This window comes from Oratosquilla oratoria, chromosome 8 (genome assembly GCF_046742065.1).
Source record: "Oratosquilla oratoria isolate Oo_2021 chromosome 8, ASM4674206v1, whole genome shotgun sequence".
NCBI lineage: Eukaryota > Metazoa > Arthropoda > Malacostraca > Stomatopoda > Squillidae > Oratosquilla > Oratosquilla oratoria.
In genome coordinates, this window is record NC_134784.1 from 28,650,206 (window position 1) to 28,657,705 (window position 7,500).

The 7,500-nt window shown below is 40.5% G+C and overlaps 1 protein-coding gene across 5 annotated transcripts in view; it reads right to left on the reverse strand.

Moving 5' to 3' along the window:
- The window catches only part of LOC143027662 (guanine nucleotide exchange factor DBS-like), a 300,403-nt gene that overhangs the window by 107,760 nt on the left and 185,143 nt on the right, over window positions 1-7,500 (reverse strand). For 3 of the 5 annotated variants that reach the window (XM_076189073.1, XM_076189071.1, XM_076189074.1), the window contains exon 1: window positions 6,719-6,907. The exons of the other annotated variants lie outside the window; for them this stretch is intronic. The gene's annotated coding sequence lies outside the window, so the exon portion shown is untranslated. Of the gene's footprint in view, window positions 1-6,718; window positions 6,908-7,500 lie in introns of those variants that run through there. 5 annotated transcript variants of the gene reach the window in all.

Below are 7,500 nucleotides of genomic sequence, written 5' to 3' on the forward strand. Positions count from 1 at the left end.
TAATCAATAATATAAATAATATTAATAAGATAAATAATATTGTTAATGAAAATAATAATAACAATAATAACAACAACAACAATAACAGTCCTGACGTAGCCACAGATTAACTCAAACGAATCACCTTTTAAATTCCCATTCACGAACGTCACTTCATTCATAAACTCTTTCCCGCCTTCAATAGAATTCCCTTTATTCCTTATACCCTAAACGCATACAACCTCTATATAAGCCCTATCCTACGCCTTCTCTAAGTCCATGAACACCCCACAAAATATCCTCATATATAAGTTAATGTAAATAAATGAATAAATTTACATGTCATTGCATAGAGCCTCCTTCATTGACACCCTAAACAGCAACAGTAAAAAGAAGATTTCAATTGTGAGTTTGTAACGAATAAAGATACGAGTTTTCAGACATCATTGTTATTACCGTATAGTGAGTTAGAACTTGTTTTCTTGACTGTACTTTAATATTATAAAACTAAATACACCACAAACACCCCTGCCTCACTACGAAACCTTAATCTACATTCCATCTTCCTTTCTCAGCCGACACTACTCTCCCCCCAATTACTCCCTATTTCCCCCCTAATCTCCCCCAATTAACGCGTGCCCATTCTCGGCGCTCTCAACAGACCAATCCTTCTTAAGTTACTACATTCGTACTTGTCCTCATTTCCCTTGTAAAGTAGAACTACACACACATATCTCCTCTAACACACCGAGACGCCTCCTTCCTTTATGTATACAAATGACGTAAGTGGGAGTAGGAAACACAGGAGTCTTAGTCCGAGTTTATTCCTGACTAGTTTCGAAGGTATTCTTTCTCAAAGCATACCTGAGAAAGCATATCTGCGGAAGTAGTCAGGAATAAACTCAGACTAAGACTCCTGTGTTTCCTACTCCCACTTCAGTCAACCTGTCAGAATGCCTCAACATATATAAAAATACATAACACATATAAATACGCATATATACACAATATACATATATATACGGACAGATACGTACAAATGCATATATACAATGCATATAGACATATACTGTACATGTGCATATACATATGAAGGTATACAAATATATATGTATTGTACATATATACATATATAAGTACATATACGTGCATATACAAATACATATATACATTTACACATACACATACATATACATGTGCATGTACATATAGGCACATATGGACCAACAACGGGTACCTGCGAGTGACATCAAATATAATCATCTCCCTCTTACGCATCGTCAAAACCCAAGGGGATGGCACTCGTTCCCCGGACTAAATCTAAGGAAAACCGAAAATTAGCGAATGATAGCCTCCCATTACTTTGTGATACAGAAATATTATCTTATTAGTACAATAGACATTAATCTGACGTCTCTTTGGGAGGGCCAAAGGATCGTTGCCAGCCAACGTGGGGCACCGAGTTTTGTGAAATTCAAGGTATTCATTATTACACACACACACACACATTATATATATATATGTGTGTGTGTGTGTGTGTGTGTGTGTGTGTGTGTGTGTGTGTGTGTGTGTGTGTGTGTGTGTGTGTGTGTGTGTGTGTGTGTGTGTGTGTGTGTGTGTGCGTCCATACACACACAAGGCCATCATATTAAGACAACACGGCAGGACTCGCAGTAATGGATTTAAATTGGACAAATTTAGATCTAAGAAGGAAATAGGCAAGAATTGGTTTACTAATAATAGGGTGGTCAACGAATGGAATCGACTTAGTAATCATGTAGTTAGTGAGCGCTGAAACTATCGGTTGTTTTAAGAAACGATTAGACAGCTTTATGGATGGAAATGACAGGTGGTAATGGACATGGAACTGTTTAGTGTAGGCATTATGGTTTCTTGCAGTCTCCTTCATTCTTATGTTTTTACGTTCTTATATACATAACACATATACATGTTTACCTAAAATAATGGATAAACAAATAATATATACACGCATACACATTCATAAACACATTCACATGCACAATAATTCAGCACACATATATACCTACATATTGATATTCCGCATGTATAGATAAAACATATAAAAACACACAAACACACACACATATTATATATATATATATATATATATATATATATGCGGAAAAACCACCAAGGAAAAAGAAAAACTGATGACCGAGCGCTTTCGTCTATTCAGACATCCTCAGGGTACATCTGAATAGACGAAAGCGCTTGGTCATCAGTTTTTCTTTTTCATTGGTGGTTTTTCCGCATATTTCGATTCACGAGTTTATGTGATTTTTCATGCATATATATATATATATATATATATATATATATATATATATAAATATATATATATTGATATATATATGAATATATATATGCTGGGACATTGTGACAAATGATAAAGGTGGAAAAAGAAGTCATGGGTCTAGTTCCGAAGAAGTAGAGAGCGAAACCGGTCAGGAAAAAAAAATTGGAACTAGACCCGTGACTTTTTTTTCCACCATCATATATATATATATATATATATATATATATATATACATCCACACACAAAATCCACCACACACACACACTACTCCGCTTTCATGTAATCTCAAGATCCACCACAACCACCATTCTGCCTCGTTACATCCATCCTAAGTTTCCGCCAATATCCCTCACAGAATCCAATATCCCCGCATTGATCTTATTTGCCAAATTCTCGCAATATACCCAAATATCCATCTCGTCCTCTAGCAATAGACCCAAATATTCATCCAACTACGCGGTCCTTCCGACCTAGTTTCGTTCATTACACTTTACAAAGGCTGTGAAGGAGACACACTCTCGATATCCTTATCCAATATATCGCTCCGTTTATTAGTGTAGGATGACCCGTCATCCACGAGGAGCTAATATGAGAGAGGGGAAAGGGTGGTGGAGGGGAGTGGAACAAGTGGAATAAGTAAGCCTTGACTGGGGAGTGGAATAGGTGGAAGTAAGCCTTGGCTGGCTACCCCCCTTATAAGGAGGAAAAAGCCCTTGGGATAGTATTTTTTTGTTATACCTCACAACACCGACGTCACTGGTATATATGTAATACTAAACTAATATCATTGGTATATTAATAATAAACTCGCCATCCAAATCCCACAAAGTGATAGAAAACCTATGGTAGAACAAAACCTGCCTGTTGCTGTAAGCCGCTACTAATACCTCTAGCTATGATTACAGGATAATGATTCATTATACTTTATAATACCCATGTGATCAATACACTTTAATATCTCGATGATATTAACGACTTTTATATCCATTCAGACTGCCGCCAGGTGATTTTATTCAGCTGAGAAGAAAAATATAGCAAAACGGATAAACTACTAACCAATCCACCTCCTTATCCATTACTATGCCATTTACGGGTATCCATATTATCCATGACAAAGATCCACATAATCCACATTGTGCATAAGGCTAGAAGCGCTGGTGAAATACATCCCGTGACAACAGCATCCACCACAGGCCTCATTATCTTATTCTCCATCACACACACATACACACATACACACTGTATATCTTATACAGTTGATATTCTAGGGGCTTTAGTGACACCTCTACGGACCAGATCCACGCAGGGTTAATTTATGACTGGAGACTGATCTCGACCTAGGAAAAAAAAAGGTTCTTTAAACATCTACTCTACCTACGTTCTGGTATCCTACGGACATCTCCCCACCTCTTTGGTGAGATTTTGTCCCCAAGGATAGAAACGCTGGTTATTCCAAACAAAACACTAACACACAACTCCATGTACTAGGCCACAGTGCCCACCCCTTCCAACCATACAAATCCACAAAACCACTTGATTTAGTGAATTTTAACCCCGCTCCACCTCCCACCCCCATCCCGGGCCCTTTCAAGTGAAAAAATATCGTCTAGCGTTAACAAGAAAAAAATCATTAAAGTACAGTCGAGGGAACAAGTTCTACGTCAATTTCGGGTGTGCAGACTCAATATATGGCAATAACAATGTCTGAAAACCGTCGTATCTTTATTCGTTACAAAGTCGCAATTGAAGTCTCCTATTTAGATTTGTTATCTGGGCCATCATTGGTGGAGATTCAATACAATAATATATAAACTTACCTATTTACTTATTTATTCATTTACTTATTCATTTATCTATTTGTTTGTTTATTTTAACCAATAATTGCGCGTGAGGATCTTAAGAGCTATCTCAATATCTTTAATCCACTGAAGTACTTAGAACGTTTAGAGCACTTCTTCATCAGTAACCAGCGATTCTATCCCTGGAGATAGAGAGAGCCGTGGAGGTGGCAAAGAAAATAACTAAAAACAGATTTTTTTTTTTTTCTTTTTTTTAGATTCGTCATCAGTCATAAGAGAAAGTTGCGAGCCTCTGGTCCGTAAGGGTGGCATTATGTATAAAATATGTGTAAGAGTGGTATTATGTGTAAAATAGGCAGTCCATATCTCCATCTTCCCAACAACGAAATGATCCTTATCTTTCTTAACTGCAACAATGTTTAGTAGGTTTGTTCTGTGTGACTCCAGACGCTTTGCATCAGTCTGAAAGGATTCATGAGCATTTTAAGGCTTTAATCCGCCCAACAATAAACCCTAAATAGTCTCTCTCTAACATCAGTTGTTTTAAGAAACGGTTAGACAACTTTATGGATGAGGATGACAGGTGGTGATGGATACGGAGCTGCCTAGTGTAGGCCTTATGGTCTCTTGCAGTCTCCTTCATTCTTATGTTCTTATGTTATGTTCAAAGACTCTATTCAGTTTAAATGGACCTCAAATCATGAAAGCTCTCCACATGATTATAAAGAGAACAATACACAAACATATCCACTTACACGATTTCCTTCATCCACATCCACCACATACACCACATCCACTTGAGTGCAGCCAATAAACCCATGATAAAAATTAACCGTACACGACTCCCCTCCTGTTCCACAAATAACAGACCTGTACTTCCATCGCTCTACCCACCATACACGGTCAGACCTAACCCTTCAGTTCTGTGCTGAGATGTACAGGATCTTGCTCTTCCAAAAGTCAACAATTTCAGTCACGTGATGACCCAACCTTGACCTGATTCAGCGTCTCCTGGTGTAAGCACGTCAAAAAAAAGTTTTGTCAATATGTCAACATAAACCTCACGTTATCCCTTCACCCACCTTCGGCACGTTGAGGGATTTTATTCTGGTTAAATGAAGGCGATTTTATTATACTGTTAACTCTAGTGAAAGGCTTGTCCATGCTACCTATTGTATCATTACACGAGACCTATTGTATTAATACAACTACATTCATCACAGAAAACAACAGCTTCACCAGAGAACCATCAAATTAAACACAGCATCAACTTCATCACAGCAACAATGACTACCCCACAGCATCAACAACTATGCCACAGCAAGATCAAACCCCATACAACTTCATCACAGCATCAACTCCACAGCAAAATCAACTTTATCACAACAACAACAAATTTCCCAATCACAGCAAAAATGACAGCAGCAACAACTATGCCACAGCGAAATCAAATCTAATACAATAACCTCATCACAGCATCAACTCCACAGCAAAATCAACTTTATCACAGCAACGATGACTTTCTCAATCACAGCAAAAATGACGATCCCACAGCAGCAACAATTATGCCACAGCAAAATCAAATCCAATACAATAACCTCATCACAGCAATACAACATCCACCACAGCATCACTAACATTCCATCACATCAACTTCACATCAAATCCATCGAATCAACCAATGATACATTGAAATCCACCATACATACATCAAAATCCATCAATGACGCACTGAAATCCACCATATATACATCAAAACCCAACAGATACATCGAAATCCAGATATATACATAGAAATCCACCACGAGTATTATTCCATCCACTACACCAATCCACCGCATTCAATTAACACTTCACAATCTCCATTATGTGGATCCCTCACCAATTCTACACGTCCACCACATCACAGTTCTAATACATTCACCGGACCAGCCCACCAAATCCATCAAACACGTCTACATTATCCAGGAAATCCACCAGACACGTCCACATTATTAACCAAATCCATCAAACACGTCCACATGATCCACCAAATCCATCAAACACGTCCACATGATCCACCAAATCCACCAGACGTCCACATGATCCACCAAATCCACCAGACACGTCCACATTATCCACCAAATCCATCAGACACGTCTACATGATCCATCAAATCCATCAGACACGTCCAAATGATCCACCAAATCCATCAGACACGTCCACATGATCCACCAAATCCATCAGACACGTCCACATGATCCACCAAATCCATCAGACACGTCCACATGATCCACCAAATCCACCAAGGCACGTCCACATTATCCACCAAATCCACTATATCCACCAGACAGAAGTTCACAGTCCAAATGTCACCGTTTACAGTCACCGCCCCGTTCTTCTTTATCCATAACCGACACTGCCAACGTTCTCCCAACATCTGGAGAAGTTTTCTTCCAACACTACCAACAAGACCTCATCCACAGTGATCATCCTGATTTCTTTCTCCTTCTTCTTCTTCTTCTTCTTCTTCTTCTTCTTCAACACCCCCACGGAGAGGAAACGAGACCTCTGTTGCACCAACGCGGCGACAAAAACCCGAAAACCTCAACGTTCCGACGGAATCCGACGGAACACGACTCACGTCATTCCGAATACGACGCAAAACGGATAGGTCACGACGGACGGGGAAGACGGTTCCGGCATCCCCTCGCTCGACGGACGCGAAGCAACTGCAGGCCTTCGCCAGGGGACGTGGACGGCCGTGAGGTTCTGCAGTAGGCGGGTTCTGGGTTGCTCTTCGGTACTAGCGACCTCCAGACGCTACCGAGGTCTATACCACACTGGCTACCCACCCGTCCACCCGCCCCGTTTCCAAGACCAGCACACACCCCCCCTCCACTACCTCCTGCTCGTCCTCCACCTCCTCCTCCTCCTCCTGCTCCTGCTCTTCCTCCACACGGGCACGCTCCTTCAGGAAAGTTCCCCTCTCTCTTTCTCTCTCCTCTCTCTCTCTCTCTCTCTCTCTCTCTCTCTCTCTCTCTCTCTCTCTCTCTCTCTCTCTTCGCTCTCTCTCTCTTACACACACAAGCAGGTCCTTCTTGTATCTCTTTCTTCTCGAATTCTTCCTGTTCGCTCTTCACTCGAGGCTTACAGCATTCTTTCTCTCATCGAATCCTCCTCCTCCTCCTCCTCCTCACTTCCTCACCTCATCTCCTCCTCCTGTCTTCCCTTCCTTCATTTGTTCCGCATTTCTTCCTCTTCCTCCTCCTCCTCCCTCACCTCATCTCCTCGTCCCATTTTCCCTCTTTTCATTCGTTCCTCATTTCTTTCTTCCCTCCATTCCCCTCCTCTTCTTCTTCCTCCTCCTCCTCCCTCACCTCATCTTCCTTCCTCATTTCTTTCTCCTCCCTCCCTCCCCCCCCT